General features: G+C 39.7%; 1 long non-coding RNA gene across 2 annotated transcripts; it reads left to right on the top strand.

The window, feature by feature from the left end:
• The first annotated feature begins 848 nt into the window (after positions 1–848).
• LOC123518002 lies at positions 849–18,149 on the top strand. Of its 2 annotated transcripts, XR_006678642.1 has the most exons (4): positions 849–1,157; positions 9,407–9,519; positions 17,537–17,697; positions 18,051–18,116. It is a non-coding gene; the product is annotated as an uncharacterized LOC123518002 (long non-coding RNA). The 2 variants fall into 2 exon arrangements; XR_006678643.1 differs by lacking the exons at positions 849–1,157; positions 9,407–9,519 and adding an exon at positions 9,659–9,795 and having other exon boundaries at positions 18,051–18,149.
• The last annotated feature ends 804 nt before the right edge of the window (positions 18,150–18,953 follow it).

Here is an 18,953-nt window from a genome sequence, read left to right as displayed (position 1 = left end):
GTTTTTAGTGTGTTAGACCTTTTAGGTATATTTTACGTACCTTGAGTGTGTGGATTGAAACGTGTATGTATTTGCCTGTTTTTAGTGTGTTTTGGGGCTAATTTTGAGTGTTTTAAGCTGTGTGGGTGTGAGATAGGGTTTTTTGGGGTATGTTTGGGGGTAAATTGAGTATATATTGGTATTTATTGTAGGTTTTAGTGTATTTAAGGAGTTTTTGAGGTGTTACATGGCCTTTTGAGTGTGGTAGGGGATGATAATGAGTGTTGTAAGTGATTTTGGGTGTATGGGGGTAATATTCGTTTATATTGGGTGTTTTTAATTAATTATAGGTGTGTTTGGGGACATTTTGAAGTGTTGCACGACTTTTTGAGTGCGTTTTGAATTAGTTTTGAATGTTGTAAGTGGTTTTTGTGTGTGTCTTTGGGTGTGTGGGTGTTATTTTGGTGTATTAATGACCACAGTCTTCACTATTTCAATCCCCCCACATAGGCTGTATCAAATCATTAAAATTTGAGATAAAATTAATAAGTCTACATTAGAAAAAAAAAAAGAAAAAGATAAACTAAACCAAAATTTGGCAGAAAATATAAAGTAGAAAATTAATGAACTACTAAAATAATAAGAAAAATCTCTCAAGTCAATAAAAATAAAGAAAGAGATAGAAACATGAACACTAACAACTAAAATGTCGACATTAAAAAAAAAGAGAAGTAAAAAACAGAAATTAAACCAAAACTAACATAAAACTAATTAAAAATAGAAAACGTATAATGTAGCAACGACAAAGTGCATAAACAAGCAAAAGTAAAAATCAAATCAAACCAAAACAAGCGTCCAGCGGTCTCTAACATTAATGGCGCGCTGTAATGAACGCCAGAGTCCCAGAGATAGCAGAGAAGCCACTCAGGTTTTCAAGACCCTAAACCTCACCAGGGCCTTCCTACAGAAAACAAACAAGTTCCACCTTATATAGCCTGAATACATCACCACCGCATACTGCATCTTTGGGGCACTAGAGGTTGTGACACAGCCTGCACAGCCCCAACAAACCCCCAAGAAGGCTAGAGAGGCAATCAGCTGTGCTTTGTGTCAAATTACCTTTCCCTTGACTCAGACGTCATTACTTTGTGGTGGTGGTGTCTCTTACTGCTCTCAGGGTAAGTGGCGCCCTTTATCGTGCTGTGGGCGGCGGAGAAATCAATGAAATAAGATGGTGTGGCGTGGCTATCTTGGGAGCCACTTTTCTGGCGCTGTCCCCGAGAAGCCGTCCCGCACGCTCGCCTCGATTCCCGGCTCCCCCTCCGCAGTTCCTTCACCCAGCGGATTTGACATCACATTAAATGAGAAAATATATGGTATATAAATTTGTTTTTGCGCAGGGGTTCCTTGAGACATGTGATGTATTTGTTGAAGGGTTACGCAAGGATAAAAAGGTTGAGAAGCGCTGCCTTATTCATTGCCATATTCTCTCTCTCTCTCTCTCTCTCTCTCTCTCTCTCTCTCTCTCTCTCTCTCTCTCTCTCTCTCTCTCTCTCTCTCTCTGACCAATAGTGTGGCTTCATATAAGGGACGTCAAATCAGCTGGGTGGAGGAGCTGCGAAGTGGGAGCCGGGAATCGAGGCGAGCACGAGGGACGGCTTCTCGGGGACAGTGCCACTTTTCTTACCAAGATGAGGGTCTTGTTCCCTCATCAGTCTCTTTTGTATCTTCCAACCAAAACTACTAGTGTACCACTAGAGGACTGCAGGACGGCTGGCTAGTTTTAGATGCAGAACATGACTCCATGAAGACCTAGCTAACAATACTCTTTAAGACGATGCCCCAGGAATTGCTTGAACAAATCCTGGTTCATCGTCTTAATGAGTATTGTTAGCTAGGTCTTCATGGAGTTATGTTCTGCATCTAAAACCAGCCAGCCGTTCTGCAGTCCTCCAGCGGTACACTAGTAGTTTTGGTTGGAAGATACAAAAGAGACTGATGAGGTAAGAAAAAGTTGCTCCCAAGACAGCCACACCACACCACCATCTTACTTTTGTATAATTTTGTGGTGTAGGGGCATGGGCGGCCGCATGGGGGCGTGGGCGGTGGAGAAATAGGTGAAATAAGATGGTGGTGTGCCATGGCTGTCTTTGGAGCTAGGTGCCGGTATTCTGGTATTGGGAGCTTGTCTGATACCTTCTTTTTCTTCTTCGTCAGGTATTGTAGATAATCTTCTTCGTCAGGTATTTTAGACAACCATTATTATTATTATTATTATTATTATTATTATTATTATTATTATTATTATTATTGGTATCTAACAGTACCAGACTAGCCCCCATTATTCCACCCACTCAAATATTACCTTTCTATGGTCATGTGTTGATTAATATTATTATATATATTTTTTTTTTATTTGTTTATTTATATATATATATATTTTTTTTTTTTTTTCTGTGTGGGGGGTTGGAAGTTGCTGCCTCAATGCAAGCCACACAGTGTTGCTACTGAATGTTATCTTTGCTGTTAACAGTGAAAACCTAACCAAGCCTAATCTAATTTTATCCTGACCTATCCAAATTTTATCCTAACCCAATCTAACCTATCCTAAACTTATCCTAACCTAATTCAACCTTGTCTGACCTGACCTAACCCAATCCAAGCTCATCTTAACCTAACTTAACCTAACCTAACCTATGCTAAATAAATTCAGTTTAACTTAACCTAACTGATGTTGCTTTCAAAAACTGTGTGTTCCCATGTTACTGCATTCCTAAAAAGGTGGTGCCAAATTGTCTTAAAATACTTTAAAAACATGGCAAACTCTCTTAAAAATACCTTAAAAATATGCCAAACCATCTTAGAATGCTGTCAAAACATGCCAAACTGTCTTAAAATTCTTTCAAAACATGCCAAACTGTCTTAAAATGCCCTCAAAACATGCCAAACTGTCTTAAAATGCCTTCAAAACATGCCAAACTGTCTTAAGATGCCTTCAAAACATGCCAAACTATCTTAAAATGCCTTCAAAATATGCCAGACTCTTAAAATGCCCTCAAAACATGCCAAACTGTCTTTAATTGCCCTCAAAATATGCCTAACTTAACCTAACCGAATTACTTTGTAATTCCGAGGACACAGGAATGCTTCAACTTTTTTGGCGGTGCATTGCTCTGACTTGTGTTCCTTTGAGAAACTTTGTGTTGTTGCATTACTGAAAAAAAGTGGTGCACACGTAGGAACAAACACACTTGCCCACCCCTGCTCTTGATATGTACTAGCACCTCTTTATCCTTTTTGACAATTTCATCTTTCAATCTATTTAGAGTACTTCTCATCACATTTTGGACCTGTTTATTATCCCAACCACTTGTTTTGTGTGTGTGTGTGTGTGTGTGTGTGTATTTACCTGAGCTTTATGCTTGTGGCCTCGCTCCATATCTAGGGCCTTTAAAACTATGCTCGTTATTCCTCACTGCTATTAATGGCCTCGCTCCATATCTACACTTATCCAATTTTTCTTTAAAACTATGCACACTCGTTGCTGACACCACTTCCTCACTCAAACTGTTCCAAGTCTCAACACATCTTTATAAGGAAACTATATTTTTTAACATCTCTCAGACATCTTCCCTTCTTCAGGTTTTACTATGTGATCTTTGTGTGTGTGTGTGTGTGTGCATGTGTGTGTGTGTGTGTGTGTTTACCTTCTTGTATTGTCGAAGGTTGGAGTGAGGCTCATAGTGTCCTCTGTCTCCATTTCTCCACTTATTCTTTAAAGTTATGCACATTATATGCTGTAACAATTTCATCACCCAATGAATTCCACTTTTCCACCATTCTGTGTGGAAAACTGTATTTTCCAATATCCTTCACACACTGCCTTGCCCTAATATTCTTTACATGTCCTCTTCTCCTTCCATCGTCTGTCACCAGCACCAGGTCTTCCTTGTCTATCTTTTCAGTGCCATTTACTATTTTATACATTGATATTAGGTCACCTCGTTCTCTTCTATCTTGTAAGCTTGGTACCCCCATTTTTCTTCAGCCATGTGTAGTTGTAGTTTTACAGGGCCTGGGCTTTATGCTCGTGTGGTCCCATCTCCATATCTACACTTATCCAATTTTTCTTTAATACTATGTACACTCTTTGCTGACACCACTTCCTCACTCAAACTGTTCCAAGTCTCAACACATCTTTGCGGGAAACTAAATTTTTTAACATCTCTCAGACATCGTCCCTTCCTTAGTTTCTTACTATGTGATCTTGTGCTTCTAAAGTCATATTCTTCTTGTCTGTGTGTGTGTGTGTGTGTGTGTGTGTGTGTGTGTGTGTGTGTGTGTGTGTAATTCACTGTTTGATCTGCTGCAGTCTCTGACGAGACAGCCAGACGTTACCCTACAGAACGAGCTCAGAGCTCATTGTTTCCGATCTTCAGATAGGCCTGAGACCAGTCACACACCACACACCGGGACAACAAGGTCACAACTCCTCGATTTACATCCCGTAGCTACTCACTGCTAGGTGTGTGTATTTACCTAGTTGTATTTACCTAGTTGTAGTTTTACAGGGCCTGGGCTTTATGCTCGTGTGGCCCCGTCTCCATATCTACACTTATCCAATCTTACTTTAAAAGTGTGCACACTCGTTGCAGACACTACTTCTTCATCTAAACTGTTCCACGTCTCAATACATCTCTGCAGGAAACTATATTTTTTAATATCTCTCAGACATCTTCCTTTCTCAGCTTTTTACTATGCGATCTTGTGCTTGGTGTCATATTCTTCTCTCAGGATCAGTTTCTCATTATCCACTTGGTCCATTCCGTTGATCAATTTATAGACTTGTATCAGGTCTCTCTCCCTTCTTTGTTCCAAGGTTGGTAGATCCATAGCCTTTAGTCTCTCCTCATATGTCATCCCTTCAAGTTCTGGGACCATTCTTGTAGCCATTTTTGTAGCCTCTCCAATTTCCTTATGTGTTTCTTTTATGAGGGGTCCACACTACTCCTGCATATTCCAATCTGGGTCTTATTATAGTATTTATCAATTTCTTCATCATTTCTTTGTCCATGTAGTGAAATGCTACTCCAATATTCCTTAGCAAATTATATGTTTCTCTAAAAATTCTATCAATATGGCTTACTGGTTGATTGTTTTCTTCCATCGTCACTCCTAAGTCCTTTTCCTTTTTACTTTCTCCAGTTCTACTCCATCTCCCATCTTATAGATTCCCACAGGTCGTCTTTCACTCTTTCCCATTTCCATGACATGGCTTTTGTTCACATTGAATTCCATTTCCCACTTTTTACTCCATTCCCAGATCTTATTTAGGTCTTCTTGCAGTATTTCACAATCCTCCTTTTGCTTTATAACTCTGCACAGTTTCGTATCATCCACAAACAAATTTATGTAGCTGTTCACTCCTTCTGGCATGTCGTTAATATAAATGAGGAAAAGTATTGGTGCCAATACTGACCCCTGTGGCACTCCGCTTTCTACTGCTCTCCACTTGGACTTCATATCTTTAACTACCGTCCTTATTTCTCTCCCCCTCAAATAATTTTCTATCCATCTCAATGTGCTTCCTTTTAAGCCACCCTTCTCCTCTAACTTCCACAGTAATCTTGCGTGTGGCACTTTGTCAAACGCCTTTTTTAAATCCAAATAGATGCAGTCAACCCATCCTCTCTCTCTTGTACTCTATCAACTATTCTAGAATAGAAACTCAATAAATTAGTTACACAAGACCGTCCTTTTCTAAAACCAAATTGGCTATTTGATATTAATTTGTTGTCTTCAAGGAACTCGATCCATTGTTTCTTTATTATTCTTTCACACATCTTGCATATTACACTAGTTAGTGATACCGGTCTGTAATTTAAAGGTTCTTCTTCCTTCCACTCTTATATATGGGAACCACCTCAGCTCTTTTCCATTCTACTGGCACTGTTCCATTTTCTATTGAGCATTTTATGATGTATATAGGACTTGCTAGTTCTTCCCTACATTCTTTCAGTATTCTGCCTGAGACTTCATCCGGTCCCATTGCCTTCTCTTCATCCAGTTCCTTCATTAACTCTTTTATTTCAAGCTTGGTTACTTTAATCTCTTTCATATAGATTGTCTCTCCATTACCCTGTGGCCTCTCAAATTTGGATTCTTTAGTAAAGACCTCCTGGAATTTTTATTTAATAGTTCTGCCATACTTTTGGGTCTTCCACCATCCGTTCTCTCCTTTTAACCTTTCTATTGTTTCTCTTTGCCTAGTTTTTCCATTTATGAATCTATAGAACAATTTTGGTTGGTTTCGAAGTTCTTTTCCTCTTCCTTCCTCACCTTAACATATTCATTTCTCGCTGCCTTGAAGTTTTCCTTGTTTGTTGGATTCCTATTTCTCCTCCACCTTTTCCATGCTCCATCTCTTTTCTCCTTTGCCCTAGCACACCTTGCATTAAACCAATCTTTCTTTCCTTCTTCTTTTGGTCTATATTTTGGGACATATTCCTGACTCCTGTTTTGTATATTTCCAAAAATAAGTTATATTTGTCTTGCATTGTCTCTGAGTTTTCCATCTCCTCCCAGTCTACGTTTTAAAATAGTTCTTGAGATTCTCAATATCAGCCTTTCTGTAATTTAATCGGTCTCCTTTGTATGAATCGTCTCTATCTTCCTTTCCTTCTTCTATATCTATTTCTAATATTGCATGGTCACTCTTTCCCAATGGGCACTTATATCTTATATCATCATTCATTTGTATACCCTTGTAAAAACTAGGTCCAATCTTGCCGCTCGCTTTCCTCTGAATCTTGTGCATTCCTTTACTCTCTGGTCCATCATATTGTCTATCATTAGGTTCAAGAATCTTTCTCCCAGGCTTCTTCCCCATACCACTTTCATAATTTTCCCAGTCCACTTCTTTACAGTTGAAATCTCCTACTAATATCACTTTTCTCCTTTCTTTAACGATTCTCGTTAGACTCCTTATTGTGTCATCTATCATGTCTTTATATTCTTGATTGGTCCATGAATTTGTTTTTGGTGGCACATATGTTACAATGATTGTTAACTCTTTTTTATTAATATGCATCTTAATATACAATACTTCTGCTTTTCCTTCCCCATATTCCACTTGGTTGATCACTATCTCCTTCCTTAACATTATCATGACTCCTCCTCCTCCTTTACCCACTCTGTCTCTTCTCCATACATTATACCTATTATCCAAATCTATTTTGATTGCCTCATTTAGTTTTGTTTCAGCCAGGCATACAATATCTGGATTTTCTTTCCTTATGTAATCTCTTAATTCTAATTTACTTGATAAAACCCGTCTGTGTTCGTATACATCATTTTAGTCTTGCCTTTATCATTTTAGTTAAACTTGTTCCACTTTTTCTCTTCCTTCTCGTATATATACCATTTCCTTATCCTGTCTCCTAGAATTCTCCAAAAAAATGCCTTCTTGTCCTCTTTTGACCTTTCATTATTCTTTTCCCTTACTGCTGCTGCCAGTTCATTGTATCTCTTCCTTTCTTCCTCATTTCTATTTTTCTTTATATAGATATCCTTGCAGCCTTCTGTTTCTCTAAGTTTTGTTGTTCTATATAATATTTCTTCTGTTGCTGCATGTGATTTTAGTAGTATTTTAATTGGTCTCCTTTTTCCTTCTTGATATGGTCCCATTCTGTTTATTTCTTCTACTTCCTCTTCCAAGTTCTGCCTATCTTCGTCATTAAGATTCTTCAGTAGGTCTTTGACTGATTTCATTTCTTCTTTTTCTCTTTTTGGTCTATATTTTATATTTTTTTCTTTTATTCCAAATACGACTACACTCTTTTTTTTCTGCAATTTCTCTAACTAGATTTTCTTTTGTCTTGAGGACTCCTATCATTTTGTTTGTCATATTTTCTTCTTTTTCTTTAAGTTGTTCTTGAATCACCACCTGAAAATCGGCCTTATCTTTCTTATCTTGGACTCTCCATGCTTGTACTTCTTTTTTAATCACGTTCTGTACTCTTTCCTCTTCCTTGTTTACTAGATCTTTCAGCTTCTCTTTTTCTTTCTCGGCTTTACCGAGTCCTTCTTCCATCTGCTTCTTGTAGTTAGCTACTTCCTTTTTTAGTTCTTCGTTTTCCGCTCTTAGCCTAGCTTCATTTTCTTCCACTTTTCTTATCCTTTCTCTCAGTCTTATAAACTCCATTTCCTGTTCTTTATTCTCTTTCATTTCCATCTTCTCCTTTATCAGTTTATCTAGTTTACATTCAATATTGAACACTCTCTTAAGTAGTGACATAGTCGTATCGAACCCTTCGAATACGCGTTCTCCCTCACCAACATAGTCATCATCAGCCCCTTCTCTATTCTCATGTCTACATTTGGATGGAATATCTTTTTCACTCATTATTCCTTAATAATTGATTTCATGGAGAAAAAAGAAAAAAGAAAATGAGTCCACACTACCTGCCCAGGCCACTGTAAATACTATACAACAGGTGTAGTGAAGATCAGCTGATCGTCGGAACTGCGCCAGTGCGTCCGCCCTCAACCGTGTCTCTCGTGTGTGTGTGTGTGCATATAGTTTTGTGTGAAGGAAGAGAGTTGTGTTTGGAGGGCAGGCTGTAACTGTGACTGTGACTGCTCCAATGATCAGTTCACAGCACCCCTCAACCAGTGCTATTAAGCCTCACTAGGAGTAAATAGTGTTTCCTGAGGTGTCTACTACTACTTTCTCTATATATCCACTTATGTTAGCCCTTTCAGTTTTACCTGAATTTTGTGTACCATTAGATCATTTTATTGACATTAGGGAGGGTCTGTGGAGGGCAGAAGATTAATGGCCACAGTCTTCACTATTTTAACCCCCACATGAATTTCTGAAGCTGTATAAAATCACCAAGTAGTCACCAGAAAGAATATGGAGACATTTTTTTTTAGGGGATTTTAAGACAGTTTGGTATGTTTTAAAGGTATTTTAAGGCAATTTGGCATAATTTTAAGGTATTTTAAGACAGTTTGGCATGTTTTGAGGGCATTTTAAGATAGTTTGGCATGTTTTGTGAGCATTTTAAGATAGTTTGGCATGTTTTGAGACCAATTTAAGATAGTTTGGCATGTTTTAAGGGCATTTTAAGAGAGTTTGGGATGTTTTTAGAGTATTTTTAAGAGTTTGGCATGGTTTTCAGGTATTTTAAGACAGTTTGGCATGTTTCTAAGACATTTTAAGACAGTTCGGCCTCACCCAACTTAACTTAACCCCAACCTGACCTCACCCAAGCAAACCTCACCAATAAAGGTTGGCTTACCATCACTGCAAAAGGTTATTGAAGCTTTCCACTCAATTTGTGGTGCCATTTGATACATTTTACATTATTATTATTGTTTTGTTTTATATGTATGTGATATTAAGACAGTTTTACTATTTCAGATTGTGTTGAGGTATGGAGAAATACATGAAGAGGAGGAGGAAGAGGAAGGAAGAGGTAGAGGTAGATAAAAAGAGGAAGAGAAGAAAGGAGGAATGAAGAGAAAAAAGAAAAGGTAAAATAAGAATAAATATTGTCATTGTATAAAGTTTCTCTCTCTCTCTCTCTCTCTCTCTCTCTCTCTCTCTCTCTCTCTCTCTCTCTCTCTCTCTCTCTCTCTCTCTCTCTGATATTAATCCAGTTTTTCTTATTTCAGATTGTGTTAAGATATGGAGGAACACAGACCAAGGCGAGAGGAGAAGGAAGAGGAGGAAGAGGAAGAGGAAGGAAGAGGTTGAGGGAGATAAAAAGAGGAAAAACTGAAAGATGGAATGAAGAGAAAAAAGAAAAGGTAAAATGAGAATAAATAATGTCATTTTATAAGGTTAAATCTCTCTCTCTCTCTCTCTCTCTCTCTCTCTCTCTCTCTCTCTCTCTCTCTCTCTCTCTCTCTCTCTCTCTCTCTCCTCCCTCCCTCCTTCCTTCCTTTTCCTTCCTTTGCTTTTCTTCCTTCCTTCCTTCCTTCCTTCCTTCCTTCCTTTATATATCATTAGTGAGACCACATTTGGAATACGCGATTCAGTTCTGGTCTCCATGCTATCAAAAAGATATTAATAAATTAGAGAGCATGCAAAGACGAGCAACAAAACTAATCCTCGGAGTACGTGGTCTGTCATATGGAGAACGTCTCAAAAGATTAGATATTTTTTCCCTTAGAGATCGTCACATCTGAAGTGACCTCGTCCAAATGTTCAAAATACTTAAAAGTATAGAGTTTCACTGTCACCATGGCCTCCACTAGTGGTTCAGGGGTTGCTGATTCTCGTGAAGGTGGCGATGTTGCAGCTGTAAATGGGGACTTTGGGCGGACGAAAGACTGATTGGTATTTTTCCCTATTTAAAATAGTATTCAAATTTGGCGAAATTCCAATTTAGCGATGGTTTCGGCAGACTAATAGGATTGCTAAATGTGGGGGCTTACTGTACTCTTTTTTTCCCATCTTTCCTGTATAAATTTCTCCAATTGTCGTCAGCAATCGGGGTGTATTTTTCGTTTATTTCTTGCCGGGTAACACCAGAGGGAGTGGTGGGTGGGGAGGAGCTTCATCTGTTCTATCCTTACCTCCTACTAAGTATGTACCTTCTGTAGATGTAGTATAGTAAACAAGTGACCTCGTCATAGGTTGCAAGGCCTGTCACTCATCTTTCCTATGTATTCCTCCCCCTCCTCCTCTTCCTCCTTCTCGAAGAAGAGGAGGAGGAGGAGGAGGGAGGGAGGGAGGAAGGAAGGAAGAAAGGAAGGAAGGAAAGAAGGAAGGAAGAAACAAACAGCATGACACATTTCCATATTCATTCTGGTGACTATTTGGTGATTTTGTACAGCTTCACAAACTCATGTGGGGAGGTTGAAAAAGGAAAGACTGTGGCCATTAATCTTGTGACCTCCATATACCCTTCGTAATGTCAATCAAATGGTCTAATGGTACACAAATCTCAAGGTAAAAATGTGTCCCATTTTTTTGTGTTCAGCTGGAAATCCTTGACCTACCACCACTTCATATTAGAAAGAAGACAGATCATTCACTGGGCTGCATCCAAAAATAAAGTACTTGCAACAAAGACGTCATAAACACTCTCTATTAGAGTTTTGCATGCTGAACCTAGAAATCATATTCAGGGAGGTTCTCATTTTTTGTTATAATTGAAACTAAGCAATTCAGGTTTATCATGCATGCATCTGTGCTAGGTATATAAAATTCTTGTAAATTTATATAGGTTGTCAAAAGGCAAACAGAGGTTGACAGACCATTGTATTTTACTGAGAAGAAACAAAATCATGATAAATATACATGACATACAAACAAGCATGTACATATCTACTCATGAAAATCATAATTGTAGTAAAATACTTGAATGGTGACTACTGCCTGGAGTAGGCAGTAGTCACCTGCCGCCCGGTGGAATACTCCAGGAGAGGTACTTACGGGGATGTAGGCAGTGCTGCAGACTGAGTGATTCCCCGTGTCCTCTCTTCCCGGTTCCCTTTGTGGTCTCATTTATACAATTGAGCAGCTGCAGCCTGCCCTCTAAAGACAACTTCTACTACTTCCTACACTACACTACAACACCTTACACTTTTACACTCTCTTCAAATCAAAATTTAATAATGGCTTCACCACGCCCTGCCTCGGAGTCCCCCTCTGGGGAGGGGACCATAAATGTCCCCAGGTCGGACTGCCCTCTGCTGTCGACCTTGGGTGTCTTGACACTTCATCTAATACTTTCACTATCAATTTCTGCAACATTCGTGGCCTTCGTTCTAATTTTCAATCTGTGGAACACCACCTCTCCTCTACTAAACCTCATCTTCTCTTCCTAACCGAAACACAGTTGTCTGTGACTACTGACAGCAGCCCTTTTCTGTTCCCTCCTACTTGCTCTATCCTCATTTTCAATCCAAAGCTGGATGTTGCGCATACGTGCGTAACGACACCACTTGCTCTCGTGCCCACAATCTTGAATCTTCAGAATTTTCTACCATCTGGCTAAGACTTCAATGTCACTCTCTAACTAAATTCATCTGTGCTGTATACCTCTCACCTAATTCCTCTGACTATGTAAAATTCTTTGACTATTTGACTTCCAAGGTGGAGCACATCTTATCTCACTTTCCTTTTGCTGAGATCTCCATTTTAGATTTCAATGTTCACCACCAGCTTTGGCTTTCATCTTCTTTCACTGACCAACCTGGTGAACAAACCTTCAACTTTGCTATCCTTCATGACCTAGAGCAGCTAGTGAAGTTCCCTACCCGTATTCCTGACCGCCTTGGAGACACGCCCAACATTCTTGATCTTTTCCTAACCTCCAACCCTTCTGCTTACTCTGTTAAACTTTCCTCTCCGTTGGGCTCCTCCGACCACAATCTAATTTCCGTTACCAGTTCTATCACTCCAGTGCAGCCTCAGGACCCGCCTAAGCGGAGGTGCTTCTGGCATTTTAACTCTGCTAAGTGGGAGGAACTAAGGCAGTACTATTCTGATTTCCTTGGGATGATTATTGTTTTCATGTCAGAGATCCTTCTCTTTGTGCCGAGCGCATAACAGAGGTGATTATCTCTGGCATGGAGCTATACATTCCTCATACTTTCTCTAACCCTAAAGCTAAAAGCCTTGGTTTAACTCTGCTTGTTCTCGTGCTGTCAATGATAGAGAGGCGGCTCACAAACGGTTCCGTAGCCATCCAACTGCTGAAACTCATGCCCTATATATTTCTGCCCGTAATCATGCCAAATCTATTCTCCAACTTACTAAAACTCTTTCATCAATAGAAAATGTCAAAGTCTTTCCAATTCTAACTCCTCTCGAGATTTCTGGCATCTAGCCAATAATATCTCTAACAACTTTACTTCTTCGTCTTTCCCTCCTTTACTTCATCCAGATGGCTCTACAGCTGTCTCTTCTTTTCTAAAGCTGAACTCTTCGCTCAAACCTTTGCTACCAACTCAACTTTGGATGATTCTGGGCATATTCCTCCTACTCCTCCACCCTCTGACTACTTCATCCCTAAAATTAAAATTCTTTATAAAGACGTTTTCCTGGCCCTCTCTGGCCTTGATTCTCGGAAGGCTTACGGTCCGGATGGAGTCCCTCCTGTTGTTCTCAAAACTGTGCTTCCGAACTCGCTCACTGCCTGGTCAAACTCTTTCATCTGTGTCTCTACTTCTATTTATCCTTCTTGCTGGAAGTTTGCTCACATTCAACCTGTCCCTAAAAAGGTGACCACTCCAATCCTTCTAACTACCGCCCTATAGCTTTGATTTCCTGCCTTTCTAAAGCCTTTGAGTCTATCCTTAATAGGAAGATAATGAGGCATCTATCAGCTCACAACCTTCTCTCTGATTGCCAGTATGGTTTCCGTAAAGGCAGATCTACTGGTGATCTTCTTACTTTCCTAACTGAATCTTGGTCATCCTCTTTTAGGGACTTCGGTGAAACCTTTGCTGTCGGCCTTGACATATCGAAAGCCTTCGATAGAGTCTGGCACAAATCTTTAATTTCTAAACTACCCTCCTACGGATTCTATCCTTCTCTCTGTACCTTCATCTCCAGTTTCCTTTCCGATCGTTCTATTGCTGCTGTAGTAGACGGTCACTGTTCTTCCCTAAAACTATCAACAGTGGTGTTCCACAGGGTTCTGTCCTATCACCCACTCTCTTTCTATTATTCATCAATGATCTCCTAAATCTGACTCAATGCCCTATCCACTCCTATGCTGATGATACCACCCTGCATTATTCAACAGCGTTCAACAGACGCCCAACCCAACAACAATTAAATGACTCAAGGCGAGATGCTATAGGACGCCTAACTTCTGATCTTTCACTTGTTTCTGATTGGGGCAGAGAAAACCTGGTTTTGTTCAATGCCTCAAAACTCAATTTCTACAACTATCTACTCGACATAACCTTCCAGACAACTATCCTCTCTTCTTCAATAACACTCAACTTCCCTCTCCTCTACATTAAACACACTCGGTCTATCCTTCACTAAAAATCTAAACTGGAAATTTCACATCTCTACTCTTGCTAAATCAGCTTCCAAGAAGTTAGGTGTCCTATGGCGTCTTCGTCCATTTTCTCTCCCTCCCAGCTGCTTGCTCTGTACAAGGGCCTTATCCGCCCGTGTATGGAGTATGGCTCTCATGTCTGGGGGATCCACACACAGCTTTACTAAACAAGGTGGAATCTAAAGCTTTTCGTCTTATCAACTCTTCTCCTCTAACTGACTGTCTTGATTCTTTAAGTCACCGCCGCAATGTTGCATCTTTATCTGTCTTCTACCGCTGTTTTCATGCTGTCTGCTCTTCTGAACTTGCTAACTGCATGCCTTCCCCCTCCTGCGGCCTCGCTGCACAAGACTCTCTACTTCTTCTCATCCCTATTCTGTCCATCTTCCTAATGCAAGAGTTAACCAGTATCTTCACTCCTTCATTCCCTACACTGGTAAACTCTGGAACTCTCTACCTGTGTCTGTATTTCCACCTGCCTATGACTTAAACTCTTTCAAAAGAGGAGTGTCAAGACACCTCTTACGTTAACTGGACCCTCCTTTTAGATTTTTTTGTTTTTTCTCTTTCTACTTTCCTCTTAACAGGGCCTGGCAACCAGCGGGATTTTTTTTTTTCCAACACTTTGTTTGCCCTTGGCCAGTGCCCTTGTAATGTAAAAAAAAAAAAAAAAGCTATTCTCCCTGCAAGGTACGCTTTGCAGACTTTCTCTTGTGTGCCGGTGTATCAGCAGATGTTACCCGGCTTCTTTGAAGTGACCAGCAGAAATCAGCCATCATGGTCACACTCCAGTTCCCTTGATAGCGGTGCTCCATTTCAGACATATCTTGGTGGAACTTCTCCCCCTGTTCTTCGCTGAAGTCACCTAAGTTGTCAGGAAAGTAGTCAAGATGGCTATGGAGGAAATGCATTTTTGTCATCAGGTTTTGTGTTCTCCAAGAAGCCTGTTACAACTGACTTGAAACTGTTCCCAGCACGTCTTCCATGAGGTGTTAATGCTTCAGTAAAGCCGGTACCTGAAAGAAGTTCACAAATCTGTGCTCCAACAAACACACTGGCTTTCATTTCAGCATCACTTACAGAAGCGAATTTGTGGGACAGGTACTTGAACCTCAGTATACATTCATTGTATGAGCACAGGCAGCCATTTAGATTTTTTTGTCATATCCCAAAAATGGTAAGTGATGGAGCAAAACTGAGGTCAGATTCAGAATTAGCATGAAAAATACAGTCATAGAAGTATAATGAAGTTTGCGATGAAACTCCGACTTCACTCCCTTCACCACTGTTCTCATTTCCCTGCCTGCCAAGTAGTTTCTCATCCAGTCAGCCAGGGTTCCCCTTATCCCCCCAACACTTCTCAGCTTCCACATTAGTCTGTTGTGTGGAACCTTGTCAAATACTTTTTTTAAATCCAGGTACACAGTCAAGCCAACCGTCTCGCTCCTGTAAAATAGCAACCACCCGAGTAAAAATAGAGTAAATTTGATACACATGATTTTCCTTTTCTGAAGCCAAACTGGTTCTGCCTCAAGATTCCTTCAATTTCTAGAAATTCACACCACTTGGCTTTAATAATTTCTTCACATATCTTACATATAATGCTAGTTAGTGAAACAGTTCTATAATTCAATGGCTCCATTCGACATCCACTCTTGTATATTGGTACTACCAAGACTAAGACTTAGTCTAATACATCTTGGGTACTACATCTGCCCTCTTCCATTCCACTGGCACTTGTCCCATTATAATCAATGTTTTCACAATATCCAAGATTGGTTCCAGCAACTGCTCTTGACATTCTTTTAACATTCTACTGGACACTCCATCCAGAGCCATTGACTTGTTGATGTCCATGCCATTTACAACTTTCTCAATGTCACTCTTTAAGACTTATCACATCGTGCATTTGTTTCTCCTCAGGTAGTATGCTCCCATTGAATTATGTTTCATTTGTGAATACTTTACAGAAGCAATCATTCAGCTTTGCAACAATATCAGAGACATCTTCATACACATCCCCAACTTTCACTTTTTGAACTATTTCTTTCTTCTGGGGTTTACTGTTGATAAATTTGTAAAACATTGTTGGATCCCTTTCACAATTTTCCACTATTTTTTGCTCATATTTTTTTTTGTGCTTTTTGCCTCACTTCAACATATCTATTTCTTGCAGTTCTATATGCTTCTCTCTCCACTTCCTCATTAATCCTCTTCTAATTTCTCCATGCTTTTTCCTTCTCACAATTTTGTTGAACCACTGATTTCTCCTTAGAGTCTTCTTGGTGTATTTTGGCACAAAGTTCTCCACGGCCTTATTGTATATTTCCATGAATTTGTCATATTTTAATTGAATGCTCACTTCTTGGTATATTGCAGACCAGGCCACGTTGTCAAAATACCTCCTCGAGTCATTATATCTCGCTCTGGCATAGTTTAAGCACTCCTCCTTGTATCCATCCCCATTTTCCACACTCAAGCCCACATCCAAACAAAATTTCAACAATTCATGGTCACTTTTTTCAAAAGGGCACTCATGTTGTATCCCTTGGTGATACTAATTTTTGAGGTATTATTATGGTGTTTTGAGTGTGTTTTTTTTATTTATACCATGTACCATGTGGGCTTCTCACAGGAATTTATAGGCTAAAGGAGATACTTTTTGGGGTACCTCCTATCTCAAAGCCCACCCGCTAGGAAACCGTTGCCCCGAGTGAGGAAGCTCAACTTACACTCGGACCGTGGACAGGATTCGAACCCGTGCACTTGGAGACCCTCAGACCCCAAAGCACAAATGGTTCCACTGTACCACGGCGGCGGCAGTGTAATAATGAGTGTTTAAAGTGGTTAGGTGTGTGGGGGGATGTCTTGGAGGTGTGGGGGTGATTTGAGTATGTATTGGGTGTTATCTAGTGAGTTTAGTGTATACTTAGGGACATTTTGATCTGTTACAATGTGTTTTAAGTGTATTTTGAGGTAAAATTGAGTGTTTTAAGTGGTTTAAGTGTGTGTGGGGTTGATTTAAGTATATACCGAGTGTTATCTAGTGAGTTTTATGTGTGCTTTGCGGCATTTTGAGCTGTTACACTGTGTTTTGAGTGTGTTTTGGGCTAAAATTGAATGTTTTAAGTGGTTTCAGTGTGTGTGGGGGTGATTTGAATATGTATTGGGTTTTATGTAGTGAGTTTATTGTGCGTTTTGGGGCATTTTGAGCTGTTACAATGTGTTTTGAGTTTGTTTTGGATTAGTTTTGAGTGTTTTAAGTAGTTTGGGTATGTGGGGTGCCTTGATTGTGTGTAGGAGGGATTTTGGTGTATATTGGGTGTTTGCAGTGAGTATTGGTAGTGTTTTGGGGCATTTTGAGGTGTTCAATGGTGTTTTGAGTGTTTTGGGTCAGTTGAGAATGTTGTAAAATGTTTTAGACTTTTCCTGTTGTTGATGTTGTTAGCTAGTGTTGCTCTTAGATAAGATGAAAAGCAAAGTGTTATATATGTAGCATGTTTTGATGTGGTGGTTCCCCACAGAACGTTACCATGGCTGGAACACTTCAACATCATTGTGTGCAAGTTTGGAGCCACCAACCTATTGGTGGTGGTGGTGGTGGCGTGAAGCCTGCAGGATGAAATAGAGGTGTGTGAGTGGCAGCCCAGCGCTCAGTCTCCGCCCCACCAATGCAATAATACAGGTTGGTTTAACAACACATAACCTAACCCAAACATAACGTCACCTAACCTCCTAAACTATTAATTTTTGTCTATTCATCTATATATGTCAGTCTATGTATCCATTTGCATATGCTGAATAATATAATCAATCTATTAATTTTCCATTCTTTCTGTATCCTAACCTATTCCTTGTTTACTGTTACTGTTGAGTGAAGTGCAGGTGTTGTCATGCATCTGGCACACACACAACATTGGTACCATGGGGAAGCTGGAAGTACTCTCTCTCTCTCTCTCTCTCTCTCTCTCTCTCTCTCTCTCTCTCTCTCTCTCTCTCTCTCTCTCTCTGATATTAATCCAGTTTTATTTATTTCAGATTGTGTTAAGATATGGAGAGAGACCAAGGCAAGAGGAGGAAGAGGTAGAGGAAGATAAGAAGAGGAGGCAAAGGAAGGAATGAAGAGAAAAAGAAGAGGTGAAATAAGAATGAATGTTGTCATTTTATAAAGTTTTCTATTTGAATGTGTGTGTGTGTGTGTGTGTGTGTGTGTGTGTGTGTGTGTGTGTGTGTGTGTGTGTATTTACCTAGTTGTATTTACCTAGTTGTAGTTTTACAGGGCCTGGGCTTTATGCCCATGTGGCCCCGTCTCCATATCTACACTTATCCTATTTTTCTTTAAAACTATGCACACTCGTTGCTGACACCACTTCCTCACTCAAACTGTTCCAAGTCTCAACACATCTTTGCGGGAAACTATATTTTTTTAACATCTCTCAGACATCTTCCCTTCCTCAGTGTCTTATTATGCAATCTTGTGCTTCTAATGTCATATTCTTCTCTCCGGATTAGTTTCTCATTATCCACTCGATCCATTCCGTTAATCAATTTATAAACTTGTATCAGATCCCCTCTCTCTCTTCTCTGTTCCAGGGTTGGTAGATCCATAGCTTTTAGTCTCTCCTCATATGTCATCCCTTTAAATTCTGGAACCATTCTTGTAGCCATTTTTTGTAGTCTCTCCAATTTCCTTATGTGTTTCTTTTTATGGGGGGTCTTCACAACTCCTGCATATTCCAATCTAGGTCTTATTTTAGTACTTATCAATTTCTTCATCATTTCTTTGTCCATATAGTGAAATGCTAATCCAATATTCCTTAGCAAATTATATGTCTCTCTGAAAATTCTATCAATATGGCTTACTGGTTGATTGTTTTCTTCCAAAGTCACTCCCAAGTCCTTTTCCTTCCTTACTTTTTTCTAGTTCTACTCTATCTCCCA

The sequence above is a fragment of the Portunus trituberculatus genome, chromosome 6, assembly GCF_017591435.1.
Source record: "Portunus trituberculatus isolate SZX2019 chromosome 6, ASM1759143v1, whole genome shotgun sequence".
NCBI lineage: Eukaryota > Metazoa > Arthropoda > Malacostraca > Decapoda > Portunidae > Portunus > Portunus trituberculatus.
The sequence above is the reverse complement of the archived record's forward strand: the minus strand, read 5'-3'. Positions and strand labels throughout refer to the sequence as shown.